Genomic DNA, 22,634 nt, shown 5'->3' on the forward strand with positions numbered 1-22,634 from the left:
TCATGGCGGCGCCGGCCGCCCAGTCAGACAACGCCCCCCTGCGACAGCCCATTGGCCGAACCAGAGGCAGGATCCCCTTTGCTGACAGCCCATTGGGCGACACTATCCTCCGCCAAGCCTGTCTTCCGAAAGCCCATTGGCTGGCACACAGCCAGGAACCACCCCTAAGTCACAGACAATTCGAGGACAGAGCAGCCCATTAAGATCCACCCCGGACAGCCTATTGGTCGAGAGCAGTGGCAGGTCATTCCCCCTAGTCACACCGCATTCGCAGGCAGAGCTGTCCGTTAAGATGCAGCCGGGTCAGCCTATTGGGTGCCTCTGATTCAGAACACGCCCCTTAGTCACAGCCCATTCGCGGACAGAAGAGTCTGTTATAATCCACCCCGGACAACCTATTGGCCGCCAGCAGCCGCAGAACACGCCTTTAGTCACCGCCCATTGGCGCACGGAGCAGTCCGTTAAGAGTCACCTCGGACAGCCTCAGATTGGGCGCCACAGATTCCGAACACGCCCTTTACTCTCAGCCCATTCGCGGACAGAACAGTCTGTTACGATCAGTCCGGGACAGTCTCTCGGCCAGCCTTAGTGTAGGGATAACATAGTTAAGTATGAAACATGATTCCCCAAGTGGAAGTGACTCCCCAGAATTTGTTCCCCACAACTAAAAGTCTAAGGAGGAGAAGTTTGTGTGTGGGATCCTGGCGCGGAGCCTGGTGTGTGGGATGAGGGGGCCGGGGGCAGGAGGGGAGAGGGCTGCGCGGAGCCTGGTGTGTGGGATGAGGGGGCCGCGGGCAGGAGGGGAGAGGGCTGCGCGGAGCCTGGAAATAACGAGCTTCTTACTTTGCCTGCTGTCAAAGGGCAAGACTGGGGCCACGTGGCGTGCGGAGCAGGGACAGCAGCTGGGGGCGATGGAATTACACGTGCATTACCCGCAATGACCACCGAGCGGCACTGTGGAGGCGCTTCGGAATTACACGTGCATTACCCGCAATGACCACCGAGCGGCACTGTGGGGGCGCTACGGAATTACACGTGCATTACCGCCGGTGACTACCGAGCGGCACTGTTGCTCTGCTAAGGGCCGTTATTTCCGAATAAAAAAGATTGTTCTTAGGGTAGAAATGCCCCATTCCGAACTAAGAACACGCTGGGCGGGGCTATGCCGGGGGGCGGGGCTATGATAGGGGCGGGGCGCGCTGCGACGTGCCCCGGGAGGCCGCACTATGAGAACTACAAGTCCCAGGATGCGTCGCTAACACTTGGAGTGACACGAGCGCGGGACCAACCGCGTCGCTCCCTGGTCAATGCCCCGTTGTGATGTCACTTCCGCTGCACCCGCCCAACCGAACAGCGCCGGGCCTGCCCTGGCCCTGCAATGGCCGATGGGAGCTGCGGACAGGGGCACTCAGTTTCCCACAAGCCACTGCGGCTACTTTCCCTACTCCCCCTCATCCGGCCCCTCCCCATTGCTGGGCGGGGCTCCTGCCTCAGAGACGGCAGCGTCCGCAGCTGATGCCCCGCCCCCACTCGGGAAAGGAGACTCCGCGGCAACCCTTCCCCCCCAAACTCCTCCCCGCCCCGTGCAGTCTGATCCCCCCAAACTCCTCCCCGCCCCGTGCAGTCTGATCCCCCCTCAAACTACTCCCCCCCGTGCAGTCTGATCCCCCCAAACTTCCCCCCGCCCCGTGCAGTCTGATCCTCCCCCCCGTGCAGTCTGATCCCCCCCAAACTCCTCCCCGCCCCGTGCAGTCCGATCCCCCCAAACTCTTCCCCGCCCCGTGCAGTGCGATCCCCCCAAATTCCTCTCCCCCCGTGCAGTATGATCCCCCCAAACTCCTCCCCGCCCCGTGCAGTCCGATCCCCCCCAAACTCCTCCCCCCCGTGCAGTCTGATCCTCCCCCCCGTGCAGTCTGATCCCCCCCAAACTCCTCCCCGCCCCGTGCAGTCTGATCCCCCCCAAACTCCTCCCCGCCCCGTGCAGTCCGATCCCCCCCAAACTCTTCCCCGCCCTGTGCAGTCCGATCCCCCCAAACTCCTCCCCGCCCCGTGCAGTCTGATCTCCCCCAAAACTCCTCCCCGCCCCGTGCAGTCTGATCCCCCCCAAACTGCGCTCCGCCCCGTGCAGTCTGAACCCCTCCCCAAACTCCTCCCCGCCCCGTGCAGTCTGATCCTCCCCCCCGTGCAGTCTGATCCCCCCCCAAACTCCTCCCCGCTCCGTGCAGTCTGATCCCCCCCACACTCCCCTCCGCCCCGTGCAGTCTGATCCCCCCCCCCAAACTCCTGTCCGCCCCGTGCAGTCTGATCCCCCCCAAAGCTCCTCCCTGCCCCGTGCAGTCTGATCCTCCCCCCAAACTCCTCCCCGCTCCGTGCAGTCTGATCCTCCCCCCCGTGCAGTCTGATCCCCCCAAACTCCTCCCCGCTCCGTGCAGTCTGATCCCCCCAAACTCCTCTCCCCCCCGTGCAGTCTGATCCCCCCCCAAACTCCTCCCCGCTCCGTGCAGTCTGATCCCCCCCACACTCCCCTCCGCCCCGTGCAGTCTGATCCCCCCCCCAAACTCCTGTCCGCCCCGTGCAGTCTGATCCCCCCCAAAGCTCCTCCCTGCCCCGTGCAGTCTGATCCTCCCCCCAAACTCCTCCCCGCTCCGTGCAGTCTGATCCTCCCCCCCGTGCAGTCTGATCCCCCCAAACTCCTCCCCGCTCCGTGCAGTCTGATCCCCCCAAACTCCTCTCCCCCCCGTGCAGTCTGATCCCCCCAAACTCCTCCCCGCCCCGTGCAGTCCGATGCCCCCCAAACTCCTCTCCGCCCCGTGTAGTCTGATCCCCTCCCCAAACTCCTCTCCGCCCCGTGCAGTCTGAACCCCTCCCCAAACTCCTCGCCGCCCCGTGGAGTCTGATCCTCCCCCCCGTGCAGTCTGATCCCCCCCCAAACTCCTCCCCGCCCCGTGCAGTCTGATCCTCCCCACGTGCAGTCTGATCCCCCCCAAACTCCTCTCCCCCCCGTGCAGTCTGATCCCCCCCAAACTCCTCCCCCGCAGAGCCTGCAGTGCGGGATGAGGGGGCCGGGGGCAGGAGGGGAGAGGGCTGTGCGGAGCCTGCAGTGCGGGATGAGGGGGCCATGGGCAGGAGGGGAGAGGGCTGCGCGGAGCCTGCAGTGCGGGATGAGGGGGCCGGGGGCAGGAGGGGAGAGGGCTGTGCGGAGCCTGGAGTGCGGGATGAGGGGGCCATGGGCAGGAGGGGAGAGGGCTCCGCGGAGCCTGGAAATAACGAGCTTCTTACTTCTTACTTAAAAATCGATCCCCGTATCTCTGGTCGGACCAGCTTCACGCAGGTCCTCGGGGATGGAAAACTGCAGCAAACTGTATGAAGAGAAACAAACAGAAGCCCCAATCGCAGCTGGAGGTGGGGCGAGGCTGCCCCAGCAGGGACACAACGGGGCAGCCGCCCTCCACCAGATCAGGAAAACAACCGCGCCATTCCCCGGCCAGCAGGAAGGCGAGTGCCGCTGCAAGGCTCCGCAAGGGAGGTGGGCGGCAGAGGGGTGTTTGTGCGCGGCCGCGCGCCTTCAGCGGCAACTCCCCTGGTGCCCCCTTCTCTAGTCCAGCCAGGCCTAAAATGCTCAGTGCTTAGAAGGCGGGTGGGGAACCTAAGGCCTGGGTGCTTGGGGCTCCTCCACCGTCGCCCCCTCCCCACGCCGTGGGGCTGGAGGCACAAAGCGACTAGGCTGGGCCCTGCAGTGCTCTGGCGCCAGGGGGACGTTTCTCCGCTCAGCTGGGGGCCAGGCAGGGAGGCTTTTCTGTCGGTTGGTTTGTCTGTCACCTGTTTGCCCCCCAATTCTCAGCCACTCCCCCCCTCTCCCCACACGCCCCCACCCAGGACGCTCTCGGCCTCTGCAGGAGGCACAGCCGGGCACTGGGCGGCACTGCGGGCAGCCAGGGCCAGAGCATCCCCCCCCACAGCGCCCCCCGCCGAACTGCCCCCCCCCGGGCACAGGGGGGATTCAGCGGGCACCCGGCCCCGCCCCCAGACAGCGAGCAGCGCGGGGAGCAGGGCTCAGGCCGCCCCGCCCCCCCGCGTGCGGGACACGTTCTGTGCGTGCCCCGCCCGCGGGAACCACCCCTCGAGGGCGCGCGGCTCCCCGGCGGGGGGAAGGGGCACGTGACACTCCCGGGCCCCGGTGGCCCGCAGCCCCCCCTCCCCGAGACACCCACGTGACTGGAGCCCGGGTCAGCTCCCGCGCCCGGCACCACCTGGGGGGGTCACAGGGGCGCTGCTCCCCGGGGAGGCAGCAGCGCCGGGGGGGGGCCAGAAATCGCCCCCCCACCTCCGCCAGGGGCCGCCCCGCCGATGTCCAGCCTGGGGCCCGGAGAGAAGCAGGCGGGGGGGGGCTCCACGTCACTGCCAGCTCCCGCCCCGCCCCCCAGGCTCCGCCCCTCAGCGCCCCCCGCAGCGTTTTCCCGCCCGCCTCGTGGGCGCGAGCGTCCCGGGAGTTTCCCGCCCAGCCAGCGACGCCCGCGCCTGCGCTCTCCCGCGCCCTGTCCCCTCCTGCCCCCCCCAGTGCCAAGGCCCCCCCCCGGCCCCTCCCCCTCCCTCCTGCCCCCCCAGTACCGAGCACCCCCCCGGCCCCTCACCCCCTCCTGCCCCCCCAGTGCCGAGCACCCCCCGGCCCCTCACCCCCTCCTGCCCCCCCAGTGCCGAGCACCCCCCCGGCCCCTCACCCCCTCCTGCCCCCCCAGTGCCGAGCACCCCCCGGCCCCTCACCCCCTCCTGCCCCCCCAGTGCCGAGCACCCCCCCGGCCCCTCACCCCCTCCTGCCCCCCCAGTGCCGAGCACCCCCCCCCCGGCCCCTCACACCCAGCCTGCTCCTACACCTCACCCCTGTCCAGACACCCCACCCCCAGCCCGCTCCCCCACCTTCCCTCGCGCCCCCTTCTCCCCCAGGCCAGACACCCCACCCCCAGCCCCCTCCCCCACCTTCCCTCGCGCCCCCTCCTCCCCCGGGCCAGACACCAACAAGGGGCGGGGCAGCTTCGCACTCGGACCCAGGATTCGCTCGCGCCCCCGCGCGCTCCTCGGACCTTCCTGTCATGGCGGCGCCGGCCGCCCAGTCAGACAACGCCCCCCTGCGACAGCCCATTGGCCGAACCAGAGGCAGGATCCCCTTTGCTGACAGCCCATTGGGCGACACTATCCTCCGCCAAGCCTGTCTTCCGAAAGCCCATTGGCTGGCACACAGCCAGGAACCACCCCTAAGTCACAGACAATTCGAGGACAGAGCAGCCCATTAAGATCCACCCCGGACAGCCTATTGGTCGAGAGCAGTGGCAGGTCATTCCCCCTAGTCACACCGCATTCGCAGGCAGAGCTGTCCGTTAAGATGCAGCCGGGTCAGCCTATTGGGTGCCTCTGATTCAGAACACGCCCCTTAGTCACAGCCCATTCGCGGACAGAAGAGTCTGTTATAATCCACCCCGGACAACCTATTGGCCGCCAGCAGCCCCAGAACACGCCTTTAGTCACCGCCCATTGGCGCACGGAGCAGTCCGTTAAGAGTCACCTCGGACAGCCTCAGATTGGGCGCCACAGATTCCGAACACGCCCTTTACTCTCAGCCCATTCGCGGACAGAACAGTCTGTTACGATCAGTCCGGGACAGTCTCTCGGCCAGCCTTAGTGTAGGGATAACATAGTCAAGTATGAAACATGATTCCCCAAGTGGAAGTGACTCCCCAGAATTTGTTCCCCACAACTAAAAGTCTAAGGAGGAGAAGTTTGTGTGTGGGATCCTGGCGCGGAGCCTGGTGTGTGGGATGAGGGGGCCGGGGGCAGGAGGGGAGAGGGCTGCGCGGAGCCTGGTGTGTGGGATGAGGGGGCCGCGGGCAGGAGGGGAGAGGGCTGCGCGGAGCCTGGAAATAACGAGCTTCTTACTTTGCCTGCTGTCAAAGGGCAAGACTGGGGCCACGTGGCGTGCGGAGCAGGGACAGCAGCTGGGGGCGATGGAATTACACGTGCATTACCCGCAATGACCACCGAGCGGCACTGTGGAGGCGCTTCGGAATTACACGTGCATTACCCGCAATGACCACCGAGCGGCACTGTGGGGGCGCTACGGAATTACACGTGCATTACCGCCGGTGACTACCGAGCGGCACTGTTGCTCTGCTAAGGGCCGTTATTTCCGAATAAAAAAGATTGTTCTTAGGGTAGAAATGCCCCATTCCGAACTAAGAACACGCTGGGCGGGGCTATGCCGGGGGGCGGGGCTATGATAGGGGCGGGGCGCGCTGCGACGTGCCCCGGGAGGCCGCACTATGAGAACTACAAGTCCCAGGATGCGTCGCTAACACTTGGAGTGACACGAGCGCGGGACCAACCGCGTCGCTCCCTGGTCAATGCCCCGTTGTGATGTCACTTCCGCTGCACCCGCCCAACCGAACAGCGCCGGGCCTGCCCTGGCCCTGCAATGGCCGATGGGAGCTGCGGACAGGGGCACTCAGTTTCCCACAAGCCACTGCGGCTACTTTCCCTACTCCCCCTCATCCGGCCCCTCCCCATTGCTGGGCGGGGCTCCTGCCTCAGAGACGGCAGCGTCCGCAGCTGATGCCCCGCCCCCACTCGGGAAAGGAGACTCCGCGGCAACCCTTCCCCCCCAAACTCCTCCCCGCCCCGTGCAGTCTGATCCCCCCAAACTCCTCCCCGCCCCGTGCAGTCTGATCCCCCCTCAAACTACTCCCCCCCGTGCAGTCTGATCCCCCCAAACTTCCCCCCGCCCCGTGCAGTCTGATCCTCCCCCCCGTGCAGTCTGATCCCCCCCAAACTCCTCCCCGCCCCGTGCAGTCCGATCCCCCCAAACTCTTCCCCGCCCCGTGCAGTGCGATCCCCCCAAATTCCTCTCCCCCCGTGCAGTATGATCCCCCCAAACTCCTCCCCGCCCCGTGCAGTCCGATCCCCCCCAAACTCCTCCCCCCCGTGCAGTCTGATCCTCCCCCCCGTGCAGTCTGATCCCCCCCAAACTCCTCCCCGCCCCGTGCAGTCTGATCCCCCCCAAACTCCTCCCCGCCCCGTGCAGTCCGATCCCCCCCAAACTCTTCCCCGCCCTGTGCAGTCCGATCCCCCCAAACTCCTCCCCGCCCCGTGCAGTCTGATCTCCCCCAAAACTCCTCCCCGCCCCGTGCAGTCTGATCCCCCCCAAACTGCGCTCCGCCCCGTGCAGTCTGAACCCCTCCCCAAACTCCTCCCCGCCCCGTGCAGTCTGATCCTCCCCCCCGTGCAGTCTGATCCCCCCCCAAACTCCTCCCCGCTCCGTGCAGTCTGATCCCCCCCACACTCCCCTCCGCCCCGTGCAGTCTGATCCCCCCCCCCAAACTCCTGTCCGCCCCGTGCAGTCTGATCCCCCCCAAAGCTCCTCCCTGCCCCGTGCAGTCTGATCCTCCCCCCAAACTCCTCCCCGCTCCGTGCAGTCTGATCCTCCCCCCCGTGCAGTCTGATCCCCCCAAACTCCTCCCCGCTCCGTGCAGTCTGATCCCCCCAAACTCCTCTCCCCCCCGTGCAGTCTGATCCCCCCCCAAACTCCTCCCCGCTCCGTGCAGTCTGATCCCCCCCACACTCCCCTCCGCCCCGTGCAGTCTGATCCCCCCCCCAAACTCCTGTCCGCCCCGTGCAGTCTGATCCCCCCAAAGCTCCTCCCTGCCCCGTGCAGTCTGATCCTCCCCCCAAACTCCTCCCCGCTCCGTGCAGTCTGATCCTCCCCCCCGTGCAGTCTGATCCCCCCAAACTCCTCCCCGCTCCGTGCAGTCTGATCCCCCCAAACTCCTCTCCCCCCCGTGCAGTCTGATCCCCCCAAACTCCTCCCCGCCCCGTGCAGTCCGATGCCCCCCAAACTCCTCTCCGCCCCGTGTAGTCTGATCCCCTCCCCAAACTCCTCTCCGCCCCGTGCAGTCTGAACCCCTCCCCAAACTCCTCGCCGCCCCGTGGAGTCTGATCCTCCCCCCCGTGCAGTCTGATCCCCCCCCAAACTCCTCCCCGCCCCGTGCAGTCTGATCCTCCCCACGTGCAGTCTGATCCCCCCCAAACTCCTCTCCCCCCCGTGCAGTCTGATCCTCCCCAAACTCCTCCCCCGCAGAGCCTGCAGTGCGGGATGAGGGGGCCGGGGGCAGGAGGGGAGAGGGCTGTGCGGAGCCTGCAGTGCGGGATGAGGGGGCCATGGGCAGGAGGGGAGAGGGCTGCGCGGAGCCTGCAGTGCGGGATGAGGGGGCCGGGGGCAGGAGGGGAGAGGGCTGTGCGGAGCCTGGAGTGCGGGATGAGGGGGCCATGGGCAGGAGGGGAGAGGGCTCCGCGGAGCCTGGAAATAACGAGCTTCTTACTTCTTACTTAAAAATCGATCCCCGTATCTCTGGTCGGACCAGCTTCACGCAGGTCCTCGGGGATGGAAAACTGCAGCAAACTGTATGAAGAGAAACAAACAGAAGCCCCAATCGCAGCTGGAGGTGGGGCGAGGCTGCCCCAGCAGGGACACAACGGGGCAGCCGCCCTCCACCAGATCAGGAAAACAACCGCGCCATTCCCCGGCCAGCAGGAAGGCGAGTGCCGCTGCAAGGCTCCGCAAGGGAGGTGGGCGGCAGAGGGGTGTTTGTGCGCGGCCGCGCGCCTTCAGCGGCAACTCCCCTGGTGCCCCCTTCTCTAGTCCAGCCAGGCCTAAAATGCTCAGTGCTTAGAAGGCGGGTGGGGAACCTAAGGCCTGGGTGCTTGGGGCTCCTCCACCGTCGCCCCCTCCCCACGCCGTGGGGCTGGAGGCACAAAGCGACTAGGCTGGGCCCTGCAGTGCTCTGGCGCCAGGGGGACGTTTCTCCGCTCAGCTGGGGGCCAGGCAGGGAGGCTTTTCTGTCGGTTGGTTTGTCTGTCACCTGTTTGCCCCCCAATTCTCAGCCACTCCCCCCCTCTCCCCACACGCCCCCACCCAGGACGCCCTCGGCCTCTGCAGGAGGCACAGCCGGGCACTGGGCGGCACTGCGGGCAGCCAGGGCCAGAGCATCCCCCCCCACAGCGCCCCCCGCCGAACTGCCCCCCCCCCCGGGCACAGGGGGGATTCAGCGGGCACCCGGCCCCGCCCCCAGACAGCGAGCAGCGCGGGGAGCAGGGCTCAGGCCGCCCCGCCCCCCCGCGTGCGGGACACGTTCTGTGCGTGCCCCGCCCGCGGGAACCACCCCTCGAGGGCGCGCGGCTCCCCGGCGGGGGGAAGGGGCACGTCACACTCCCGGGCCCCGGTGGCCCGCAGCCCCCCCTCCCCGAGACACCCACGTGACTGGAGCCTGGGTCAGCTCCCGCGCCCGGCACCACCTGGGGGGGTCACAGGGGCGCTGCTCCCCGGGGAGGCAGCAGCGCCGGGGGGGGGGCAGAAATCGCCCCCCCACCTCCGCCAGGGGCCGCCCCGCCGATGTCCAGCCTGGGGCCCGGAGAGAAGCAGGCGGGGGGGGGGGGGCTCCACGTCACTGCCAGCTCCCGCCCCGCACCCCAGGCTCCGCCCCTCAGCGCCCCCCGCAGCGTTTTCCCGCCCGCCTCGTGGGCGCGAGCGTCCCGGGAGTTTCCCGCCCAGCCAGCGCCGCCCGCGCCTGCGCTCTCCCGCGCCCTGTCCCCTCCTGCCCCCCCCAGTGCCAAGGCCCCCCCCGGCCCCTCCCCCTCCCTCCTGCCCCCCCAGTGCCGAGCACCCCCCCGGCCCCTCACCCCCTCCTGCCCCCCCAGTGCCGAGCACCCCCCCGGCCCCTCACCCCCTCCTGCCCCCCCCAGTGCCGAGCACCCCCCCCCCGGCCCCTCACACCCAGCCTGCTCCTACACCTCACCCCTGTCCAGACACCCCACCCCCAGCCCGCTCCCCCACCTTCCCTCGCGCCCCCTTCTCCCCCAGGCCAGACACCCCACCCCCAGCCCGCTCCCCCACCTTCCCTCGCGCCCCCTCCTCCCCCGGGCCAGACACCAACAAGGGGCGGGCTGGGGGCGGGGCAGCTTCGCACTCGGACCCAGGATTCGCTCGCGCCCCCGCGCGCTCCTCGGACCTTCCTGTCATGGCGGCGCCGGCCGCCCAGTCAGACAACGCCCCCCTGCGACAGCCCATTGGCCGAACCAGAGGCAGGATCCCCTTTGCTGACAGCCCATTGGGCGACACTATCCTCCGCCAAGCCTGTCTTCCGAAAGCCCATTGGCTGGCACACAGCCAGGAACCACCCCTAAGTCACAGACAATTCGAGGACAGAGCAGCCCATTAAGATCCACCCCGGACAGCCTATTGGTCGAGAGCAGTGGCAGGTCATTCCCCCTAGTCACACCGCATTCGCAGGCAGAGCTGTCCGTTAAGATGCAGCCGGGTCAGCCTATTGGGTGCCTCTGATTCAGAACACGCCCCTTAGTCACAGCCCATTCGCGGACAGAAGAGTCTGTTATAATCCACCCCGGACAACCTATTGGCCGCCAGCAGCCCCAGAACACGCCTTTAGTCACCGCCCATTGGCGCACGGAGCAGTCCGTTAAGAGTCACCTCGGACAGCCTCAGATTGGGCGCCACAGATTCCGAACACGCCCTTTACTCTCAGCCCATTCGCGGACAGAACAGTCTGTTACGATCAGTCCGGGACAGTCTCTCGGCCAGCCTTAGTGTAGGGATAACATAGTCAAGTATGAAACATGATTCCCCAAGTGGAAGTGACTCCCCAGAATTTGTTCCCCACAACTAAAAGTCTAAGGAGGAGAAGTTTGTGTGTGGGATCCTGGCGCGGAGCCTGGTGTGTGGGATGAGGGGGCCGGGGGCAGGAGGGGAGAGGGCTGCGCGGAGCCTGGTGTGTGGGATGAGGGGGCCGCGGGCAGGAGGGGAGAGGGCTGCGCGGAGCCTGGAAATAACGAGCTTCTTACTTTGCCTGCTGTCAAAGGGCAAGACTGGGGCCACGTGGCGTGCGGAGCAGGGACAGCAGCTGGGGGCGATGGAATTACACGTGCATTACCCGCAATGACCACCGAGCGGCACTGTGGGGGCGCTACGGAATTACACGTGCATTACCCGCAATGACCACCGAGCGGCACTGTGGAGGCGCTACGGAATTACACGTGCATTACCGCCGGTGACTACCGAGCGGCACTGTTGCTCTGCTAAGGGCCGTTATTTCCGAATAAAAAAGATTGTTCTTAGGGTAGAAATGCCCCATTCCGAACTAAGAACACGCTGGACGGGGCTATGCCGGGGGGCGGGGCTATGATAGGGGCGGGGCGCGCTGCGACGTGCCCCGGGAGGCCGCACTCTGAGAACTACAAGTCCCAGGATGCGTCGCTAACACTTGGAGTGACAGGAGCGCGGGACCAACCGCGTCGCTCCCTGGTCAATGCCCCGTTGTGATGTCACTTCCGCTGCACCCGCCCAACCGAACAGCGCCGGGCCTGCCCTGGCCCTGCAATGGCCGATGGGAGCTGCGGACAGGGGCACTCAGTTTCCCACAAGCCACTGCGGCTACTTTCCCTACTCCCCCTCATCCCGCCCCTCCCCATTGTTGGGCGGGGCTCCTGCCTCAGAGACGGCAGCGTCCTTAGCTGATGCCCCGCCCCCACTCGGGAGAGGAGACTCCGCGGCAACCCCTCCCCCGCAAACTCCTCCCCGCCCCGTGCAGTCTGATCCCCCCAAACTCCTCCCCGCCCCGTGCAGTCTCCTCCCCCCCACCAAACTCCTCCCCGCCCAATGCAGTGTGAACCCCCCCAAATTCCTCTCCGCCCCGTGCAGTCTGAACCCCCCCCAAATTCCTCTCCGCCCCGTGCAGTCTGCTCCCTCCAAACTCCTCCCCGCCCCCTGCAGTCTGCTCCCCTCCCCAAACTCCTCCCCGCCCCCTGCAGACTGATCACCCCCAAAATTTCTCTCCGCCGCGTGCAGTCCGATCCCCCCCAACCTCCTCTCCGCCCCGTGCAGTCCGATCCCCTCCCAAAGTCCTCCCCGCCCCGTGCAGTCCGATCCCCCCCAAGCTCCTCCCCCCCGTGCAGTCCGCTCCCCCCCACCAAACTGCTCTCCGCCCCGTGCAGTCTGCTCCCCCCCAAACTCCTCCCCGCCCCGTGCAGTCTGCTCCCCCTCACCACCAAACTCCTCTCCGCCCCGTGCAGTCTGATCCCCCCCCAAACTGCTCCCCACCCCGTGCAGTCTGCTCCCCCCCAAACTGCTCCCCACCCCGTGCAGTCTGCTCCCCCCAACTCCTCCCCACCCCGTGCAGTCTGATCCCCACCAAACTCCTCTCCGCCCCGTGCAGTCTGATCCCCCCCACCAAACTCCTCTCTGCCCCGTGCAGTCTGCTCCCCCCCAAACTCCTCTCCGCCCCGTGCAGTCTGCTCCCCCCAACTCCTCCCCGCCCCGTGCTGTCTGCTCCCCCTCACCACCAAACTCCTCTCCGCCCCGTGCAGTCTGCTCCCCCCCCAAACTCCTCCTCCCCCCGTGCAGTCTGATCCCCCCAAACTCTTCCCCCCGTGCAGTCTGATCCCCCCCAAACTCCTCCCCCCCGTGCAGTCTGATCCCCTACCCCCCAAACTCCTCCCCGCCCCATGCAGTCTGATCCCCCACCACCACCAAACTCCTCTCCCCCCCATGCAGTCTGCTCCCCCCAACACCAAATTTCCCAGCCGGCTTGTGTGGGGACTGGCAGCGGGACAGGCTGATGCTGCTGTTGCCTTCGAAAGTGCAGCGGGGAGCGTGAGGCGGGTGGGGAGGGGAGGGGGGGCGGCTGCCTCTGCTGCGTCCCGTTCACAAGCCCAGAGGGGCCGCGCGAGGATTTTCCGGAGACCCCGAGGAGTTTTCTGCCGCTCACTTCTGTGTCCCAGCTGAGTTCCTGCCGGTCAGTGGCCCCGCCCCCAGACCAGGCCACGCCCTTGCCATTAATGACGGAGCCTGGGACCCGTCTGTGTGCCCCACAAACCCACGTGTCACTCGCCGGGGAGCCGATAGAACGTGCCCCGCGTTCCATCATTTGCATGCACCGCGCCAGGGCAATGACGTCACTAGCAGTGCGCTGCTGTTCGTAGCCGGCAGTGGCAGCTTCGCACCGAGCCGGGCCACGAGGCAGCGGGCGCAGCGCTGGGGGCGGAGCTACAGGGGAGCGGCCCGGCCGGGCGGGGTGCACACTGGGGCGCCCAAGGGCTGAGATCCGGGCGGGGCAGCGTCACGCTCTGACCTCGCTGCCGCCTCCCGCCGCCTCTCCCTTGGGGCCGGGTGGCGCGGACCGGAAGCCGCTGCACTGCCCGGATTTCCTGGGGAACACGCTCCCTGTGACGTCAGGGCCTGCCACAGAGGCAGGGCGCCACCCCGGCCAAGCAAGGAGCAGAGCTAGGGTTGCCAGATGGTTTCACCAAAATACCAGACACGCCTGACATGACATCACAATCTGCATTCCATCTGATTTAGAAAATACCAGACATTTATCAGAGGAGTAGCCGCGTTAGTCTGAATCTGCAAAAGCAGCGAGGAGTCCTGTGGCACAGAACTCCTTGCCGCTTTCGCGGACATTTATATTTTCTCAATTTGTTTCCCCGAAGAAAAAGCTGAAAGCCTGGACCGTCCAGTTCAAAACCGGACACCTGGCAACCATAAGCAGAGTGGTGCCTTGTCGGAGCGGTTCCAGCCTCCGCTCTGCTGTCCTTCCTCTGCCCCACGTACCACGGGAGCTGGTGGCCTACGCTGGCTGCACCGCCGCAGGAAACCTCCAACCCCAGTCGCTGTCCCAGCCAGGCACCCCGTGTCTGAACCCGTCCCGCCTGGCCCCGTGTCTCCTGCCTACCACCTGCTGACCTGGCACCAGCTGAGCGCTCGTACCTGGGCACCTTCCGGTCACGGTTCCCAGTCGGTTGCTGTCAGGCTGTGGACCGAGCAAACGTCACTTCCGGTCCGTGGGACTGAACGCACGTGGCGCCGGCATGATGCGAGGCCGCTCCTTGTTGCCCCACGTCGGATACAAAAGGAGCAGCTACCGCGCGGCAGTTAGGGCCTCGTGCTGAAACGCGCTGCAGCAGTGCTACTCTTCCCTGCCCCTCTCATCCCAGTTGCATGCTCCAGATGGGAGGGGAGGGGTGTCGCTTTCCAGGAGCTACTGCTGCCAGGGCACCGTCTGACTGGCACACGTCAGACGCACACGCCCGTGCAACAGCCACTCACCCTGCCAAATGCTCACACGCAGGGATGCGTGTACACACTCACAAACGCGAATTAACAGATTAACACGCCTGGGCGCCCACTCGTGCCCTCGCTCAGATGCCCACACACGCATCTGCTCAATCTGCCTGCACGCAGGCACGTGCACACACACGCAAATGGACACTTGCGGACGCACACACTTGCACTCATACTTACGTGCGCACGCATGCACGCCGAGTAACAGTCGCCTAGAAGGACTCACCAATAATATCAAACTCAAAAGCCAAAGATTAGATCAATTAGGAGACAACTATTCCCACGAGGCCCTAATCCATGGCTGGGGCTCCTCGGTGCTGCTGGGAGACCAAGTCTTTATTTCAATCCCAGTTTTGCCAACTCTCCGCATGCGTGACGCTAGGTCAATTGGCAGCCTACTCACTTAGTTTTCCGTATGATCCTAGACACGTTAAGTATCGCCAGCCAGGAGATTCGGGGAGGGTGGCGGGGGGGGGGGGGGGGATTAATGACATTTTTAAAAATACAAAAATCGGTGTTCAGTTTCTGTTGTAGATAAACCTATGTACTTCATATGACTTGACACTGTGCCTCTCCATATAACCTTGTAACTTTGTATTAATCCATATGACCTTGTCACTTTGTATTAGAACTTGAATCCATATAACCTTGTAACTTAGTTTTCTACATAGGGTTCTAATACAGAGTATATAGTTAAAGAGGTAAAAATGTCATTTGCTAGGAGTAGAATAAGATCTTTCCCCCACTCTCTCCCCCCACTCTGTAATCAATTGCCCAGTTGAATGAACGAGGTGTGAATGAGTAACACTTGGGAGCCAAGCACCTCCAGAGAGCTACACCAGTTGAAAAGGGGGTAGAAGCCAGACCCAAGGTGTCAAGAGGGCTCAAGAAAGAAGAGCAGACATATTGAAGGCCTTGGGGATTAGAAGCAAGCACCTTCTTTGGAAAACACCCTCTCTTAACAGACAGCACCCACAAAGGGACCAAAGGACACAGACCCAGATTTTGAATCTGGGATATATTTGCATAAGAGGGAAGCTGCTATAAAAGTGAGTTGTCTTGCAGAGGACTCCGGGTCTCATCTTGTCACCATCGGAGCATCGATCCGGATCAGCAGAAGCCCGGCTCCACCCCTCCCCCATCTAACTCACCTGGCCAGTGAAGTTAAGGGGAGCAACAAGTTGGTAACAACAGCAAGACGGAGTGTGCTTGTGCACGTGTGTGTGTGTGTGTGAGAGAGAGTGAGTGACACAGAATAATCAATACTTATCATATGCATGTGGTAAATAAATATATATATATATATATATATATATAAAAATTAATGTGTGTGTGTGTGATCAATAAATGTGGCGTGTTGCCTTATCCCTCTGAAAAAGATCCCGAGTACTTCTTTTAAGTACAACACTGTGACTTTTGTACTTCGTATTTTCAAGTTCTTCCACCACGAGCCAGAGGGCCTTTTCTCAGGGACCCGTACCACGCTCGCAAACGTCTGTGCGGCCCTCCCTCGATACTTACCTTGAGCCAATTGCTATTTGCTCTTCTTCCATAGATCGCTGTCTGGTTTCCATCTGCCGGCAGGGTCTCGGGAGGGTGGCTCCTTTCGGTCTCTGCCACCACATGGCCAGCCTCTCATCTCCTCCAAGTCTACAGGGACCGAAAAAGAGACAGAGAACGGTTAGGAGCTAAGCCACCCTAGATGTGTGGAAAGGACAGACACGTGCGTCACCTGGCTGCTGCTCACTGGAGCCCAGTGTTGCCTCTAACATTTCCCCTCCAGGAGCGGAGTGAGTTTTGTCTCGTGCTCCAAGATCGAGGTCACGTGCCCTTCTTCGGATGCCTGCCACCCAGGCGAAGACATGTCTCGTCTGTGTTTTTAAAACGTTCTGGAAGAAAGAGTACTAACACAAGGGAGAATTAACAAGGTCATTTAAACTGTAAATATTTGTTTGATATGAAGTCAAATAAAAGGAAAATTAATACTGCAACATTTTCAGTGGCCAACCTCCTCTCCTCTCCTCTCCTCTCCCCTCCCCTCCCCTGCCCTGCCCCCTCCAGCTGGCCTAGATGATCTCTCCGGGTCCCTTATGGTAAAGCCCGCCCCGGGACCCTGTGCTGAGGTGACAAGTTCTTCACAAGATACTGGGTATGTAAACTTTTTACGGAAAAGCGTCCGTGGCCAATCTAGTCGCGCTTTTCTGCAAAAAAGCCCCAATCGCCATTTTCGCCATCGGGGCTTTTTTGCGGAAAAGAACTCTCTGCTGTCTACACTGGCCCTTTTGCGCAGAAGTCTTTCGGAAAAAGACTTTTGCCCGAACGGGAGCAGCATAGTATTCCCGCAGAAGCACTGACAATCTTACATGAGATCGTCAGTGCTTTTGCGGAAATTCAAGCGGCCAGTGTAGACAGCTGGCAAGTTTTTCCGCAAAAGCAGATGATTAGCACACTTTCCTAGTTGAAAATCCAAGGAGAAGAAAGGGGAGAATTGCAAATCAAGACTCTCTTAAGGTGTCTGAAAGCTACTTTGGTCTGGGCCGGTACTCAGTGGTACCAAGGCAGACTTTTCTGTGGCTCGGTTGTCTAATGCCACACTAGAACAAGTCTACCACACCGAACGAAAGAGCAGACAATTACATGAAAGGGAAAAAAGGTGGCTTGGCAGAGAATTTGCTTCCGGACAAAAACAAGAGACTGCGGTGGTTAAAGAAGAACGGGAGGCATACCTGTGCATAAACCAATTCACCAGAAACCTTCTGAACAACCAGTTCAGTCACATGTCCTTACAGGGACAAGCACCTTAATGACGGTAGCCCTGACATTTTATTTTGCAGACGATTCTACTTGTGGAAGGGCTGCTGGAGTGAAACTTGAGGCCCAAGCAGGAGGAAAGTTTGATTTTCTAGTACCAAATAGAAAAACAATAATAGAACAAAAAGGCTAAAAGATGCCTAAGGGCGGAGATAGGGTCCAGAATGACTTAGACAAATTGGAGGATTGGGCCACAAGAAATCTGATGAGGTTCAACAAGGACAAGTGTACAGTCCTGCACTTGGGATGGAAGAATCCCAAGCATAGTTACAAGCTGGGGACCAACCAGTTAAGTAGTAGTTCTGCAGACAGGACCTGGGGGTTACAGTGGATGAGAAGCTGGAGATGAGTCAACAGTGTGCCCTTGTAGCCAAGAAGGCTAATGGCATATTAGGTTGCATTAAGAGGAGCATTGCCAGTAGATCCAGAGATGTCATTATTCCCCTTTATTCGGCTTTGGTGGGGCCACATCTGGAGTACTGTGTCCAGTTCTGGGCCCCCCACTACAGAAGGGATGTGGACACATTGGAGAGGGTCCAGCAGAGGACAACCAAAACGATTAGGGGGCTGGAGCAATTGCTCTATGAAGAGGCTGAGGGATTTAGGTTTCTTTAGTCTGAAGAGGAGACCATGAGGGGGGATTTTATAGTAGCCTTCAACTTCCTTATAAGGACACAGGAACGCAAGGTAACCTGTTCTCCCAACTCTCGCTTTCAGACGGGGTGGGGAACCTTATTGGGGGGGCGGAAGGCACACACTAGTAGGGTTGCCAGATGGTTTCAGCAAAAAAAAAAAAAAAAAAAAAAAAGGGGGCCAGGAAAATTTTTGTTGAGGGAAAGAAGCCAACCAAACAAAAAAACCCCACCAGGAACATTTTTGTTGAGCAAAATCCAGTTGTGACCCCTTTAATTAGTCAGCCAATCTCCCCGCCCCGGCTTATTTCTGCTGGGCACAGAGGAAAAGCAGAAAATACTGGACATTTTGTATGTCTGGTATTTTCTAAATTTATTTACCGGACAAAAAGTGCAACTACCGGGCTGTCTGGCTCAGTGCTAGACACCTGGCAACCCTACACACAAGTGTGAAGAAAAAAAAATCCCAAACCCCACCATCCGCATTAACACATGCCCCAACTGAGAAGGAGGAAGAGGCTTCCCACATTCCCCTCGCACACAAGGCTTCCCTTGTGAGGAGGGGGGGGCGGGGGGCGGGGCGGGGCGGGGCGGGGCAGGCTAGCAGAATTTGTCTGCTCCAATCAGGCCACCCAGAGAAATAAAAAAGCAAATTGAAAGAGCCAGACGAATACCTAGAAACCATCTACTTCAAGACAGACCCAAGAAAACCAACAATAGAACACCACTTGTCATCACCTACAACCCCCAACTTAAACCTGTCCAACACATTATCAATAAACTACAGCCTATATTGGAACAGGATACCATACTCAAAGAGGCTCTGGGAGACAGACCCATAGTCTCCTATAGACAACCACCTAACCTCAAGATCATTCTTACCAACCACCACAGGACATACCACACTAATACCAACCCTGGTACCTTCCCTTGCAACAAACCCCGTTGCCAGCTTTGTCCACATATTCATTCTGCTGATACCATTATTGGACCCAACCAAGTGAGTTATAAGATCAAGAACACATATTCCTGCGCATCCAGAAATATAATCTATGCTATCGTGTGCCGAAAGTGTCCGTCTGCTATGTACATTGGACAAACATCTCAGACACTTCGCCAAAGGATTAATGCCCACAAAACAGATATCAGACAAGATCACAAAGAGAAAACAGTTTCTTGCCATTTTAACCAGAAAGGACACTCTCTCAATGACTTGACCACCTGCATTCTGCTACAAAGACCTTTTACATCTGCACTTGAAAGGGAATCCTCTGAACTGTCATTCATGTTAAAATTCGACACTTTCCAACAAGGACTTAGTTCAAATGTTTGTTATCTCACCCATTACCAAGATAGTTTCCCCAATTATCACCTCTAATACCATTAACTCACAAACATCCCACTCTCCCTACCTCTAATATCATCAATTCACAGACACTTACCTTCCTTCCCCCTCCCCCCCACCGCATCCCCCTCCTGTTCTGCAATGTGATTTGTCCTTTTCATATTTGTTCTTTTTTTTAATTGTATCCTTTGGTATATACGGTTGTGACTACTTTCTTCCACTATTTGATCTGAGGAAGTGGGTCTGGCCCACGAAAGCTCATCATCTAATAAACCATCTTGTTAGTCTTTAAAGTGCTACATTGTCCTGCATTTTGCTTCAACTACCCCAGGCTAACACGGCTACATTTCTATCACCAATCTGGAGGGGAGCTAGAGCGTTAGTGTGGGAACCTTGAGTCTCGAGGGCCACACTCACGTGAGCTGGGGTATTAGGTTCCTCACCCCTGCTTTAAAAACAAAACCTCTTACTCTTAAAAATCGATCCCCGTATCTCTGGTCGGACCAGCTTCACGCAGGTCCTCGGGGATGGAAAACTGCAGCAAACTGTATGAACAGAAACAAACAGAAGCCCCAATCGCAGCTGGAGGTGGGGCGAGGCTGCCCCAGCAGGGACACAACGGGGCAGCCGCCCTCCACCAGATCAGGAAAACAACCGCGCCATTCCCCGGCCAGCAGGAAGGCGAGTGCCGCTGCAAGGCTCCGCAAGGGAGGTGGGCGGCAGAGGGGTGTTTGTGCGCGGCCGCGCGCCTTCAGCGGCAACTCCCCTGGTGCCCCCTTCTCTAGTCCAGCCAGGCCTAAAATGCTCAGTGCTTAGAAGGCGGGTGGGGAACCTAAGGCCTGGGTGCTTGGGGCTCCTCCACCGTCGCCCCCTCCCCACGCCGTGGGGCTGGAGCGCACAAAGCGACTAGGCTGGGCCCTGCAGTGCTCTGGCGCCAGGGGGACGTTTCTCCGCTCAGCTGGGGGCCAGGCAGGGAGGCTTTTCTGTCGGTTGGTTTGTCTGTCACCTGTTTGCCCCCCAATTCTCAGCCACTCCCCCCCTCTCCCCACACGCCCCCACCCAGGACGCTCTCGGCCTCTGCAGGAGGCACAGCCGGACACTGGGCGGCACTGCGGGCAGCCAGGGCCAGAGCATCCCCCCCCACAGCGCCCCCCGCCGAACTGCCCCCCCCCCCCGGGCACAGGGGGGATTCAGCGGGCACCCGGCCCCGCCCCCAGACAGCGAGCAGCGCGGGGAGCAGGGCTCAGGCCGCCCCGCCCCCCCGCGTGCGGGACACGTTCTGTGCGTGCCCCGCCCGCGGGAACCACCCCTCGAGGGCGCGCGGCTCCCCGGCGGGGGGAAGGGGCACGTGACACTCCCGGGCCCCGGTGGCCCGCAGCCCCCCCTCCCCGAGACACCCACGTGAGTGGAGCCCGGGTCAGCTCCCGCGCCCGGCACCACCTGGGGGGGGGTCACAGGGGCGCTGCTCCCCGGGGAGGCAGCAGCGCCGGGGGGGGGCCAGAAATCGCCCCCCCACCTCCGCCAGGGGCCGCCCCGCCGATGTCCAGCCTGGGGCCCGGAGAGAAGCAGGCGGGGGGGGGGGCTCCACGTCACCGCCAGCTCCCGCCCCGCCCCCCAGGCTCCGCCCCTCAGCGCCCCCCGCAGCGTTTTCCCGCCCGCCTCGTGGGCGCGAGCGTCCCGGGAGTTTCCCGCCCAGCCAGCGCCGCCCGCGCCTGCGCTCTCCCGCGCCCTGTCCCCTCCTGCCCCCCCCAGTGCCAAGGCCCCCCCCCGGCCCCTCCCCCTCCCTCCTGCCCCCCCAGTACCGAGCACCCCCCCGGCCCCTCACCCCCTCCTGCCCCCCCAGTGCCGAGCACCCCCCGGCCCCTCACCCCCTCCTGCCCCCCCAGTGCCGAGCACCCCCCCGGCCCCTCACCCCCTCCTGCCCCCCCAGTGCCGAGCACCCCCCGGCCCCTCACCCCCTCCTGCCCCCCCAGTGCCGAGCACCCCCCCGGCCCCTCACCCCCTCCTGCCCCCCCAGTGCCGAGCACCCCCCCCCGGCCCCTCACACCCAGCCTGCTCCTACACCTCACCCCTGTCCAGACACCCCACCCCCAGCCCGCTCCCCCACCTTCCCTCGCGCCCCCTTCTCCCCCAGGCCAGACACCCCACCCCCAGCCCCCTCCCCCACCTTCCCTCGCGCCCCCTCCTCCCCCGGGCCAGACACCAACAAGGGGCGGGGCAGCTTCGCACTCGGACCCAGGATTCGCTCGCGCCCCCGCGCGCTCCTCGGACCTTCCTGTCATGGCGGCGCCGGCCGCCCAGTCAGACAACGCCCCCCTGCGACAGCCCATTGGCCGAACCAGAGGCAGGATCCCCTTTGCTGACAGCCCATTGGGCGACACTATCCTCCGCCAAGCCTGTCTTCCGAAAGCCCATTGGCTGGCACACAGCCAGGAACCACCCCTAAGTCACAGACAATTCGAGGACAGAGCAGCCCATTAAGATCCACCCCGGACAGCCTATTGGTCGAGAGCAGTGGCAGGTCATTCCCCCTAGTCACACCGCATTCGCAGGCAGAGCTGTCCGTTAAGATGCAGCCGGGTCAGCCTATTGGGTGCCTCTGATTCAGAACACGCCCCTTAGTCACAGCCCATTCGCGGACAGAAGAGTCTGTTATAATCCACCCCGGACAACCTATTGGCCGCCAGCAGCCGCAGAACACGCCTTTAGTCACCGCCCATTGGCGCACGGAGCAGTCCGTTAAGAGTCACCTCGGACAGCCTCAGATTGGGCGCCACAGATTCCGAACACGCCCTTTACTCTCAGCCCATTCGCGGACAGAACAGTCTGTTACGATCAGTCCGGGACAGTCTCTCGGCCAGCCTTAGTGTAGGGATAACATAGTCAAGTATGAAACATGATTCCCCAAGTGGAAGTGACTCCCCAGAATTTGTTCCCCACAACTAAAAGTCTAAGGAGGAGAAGTTTGTGTGTGGGATCCTGGCGCGGAGCCTGGTGTGTGGGATGAGGGGGCCGGGGGCAGGAGGGGAGAGGGCTGCGCGGAGCCTGGTGTGTGGGATGAGGGGGCCGCGGGCAGGAGGGGAGAGGGCTGCGCGGAGCCTGGAAATAACGAGCTTCTTACTTTGCCTGCTGTCAAAGGGCAAGACTGGGGCCACGTGGCGTGCGGAGCAGGGACAGCAGCTGGGGGCGATGGAATTACACGTGCATTACCCGCAATGACCACCGAGCGGCACTGTGGGGGCGCTACGGAATTACACATGCATTACCCGCAATGACCACCGAGCGGCACTGTGGGGGCGCTACGGAATTACATGTGCATTACCGCCGGTGACTACCGAGCGGCACTGTTGCTCTGCTAAGGGCCGTTATTTCCGAATAAAAAAGATTGTTCTTAGGGTAGAAATGCCCCATTCCGAACTAAGAACACGCTGGGCGGGGCTATGCCGGGGGGCGGGGCTATGATAGGGGCGGGGCGCGCTGCGACGTGCCCCGGGAGGCCGCACTCTGAGAACTACAAGTCCCAGGATGCGTCGCTAACACTTGGAGTGACAGGAGCGCGGGACCAACCGCGTCGCTCCCTGGTCAATGCCCCGTTGTGATGTCACTTCCGCTGCACCCGCCCAACCGAACAGCGCCGGGCCTGCCCTGGCCCTGCAATGGCCGATGGGAG

This window comes from Pelodiscus sinensis, chromosome 11, assembly GCF_052426305.1.
Source record: "Pelodiscus sinensis isolate ZL-2025 chromosome 11, ASM5242630v1, whole genome shotgun sequence".
In the NCBI taxonomy this organism is placed as follows: Eukaryota; Metazoa; Chordata; order Testudines; family Trionychidae; genus Pelodiscus; species Pelodiscus sinensis.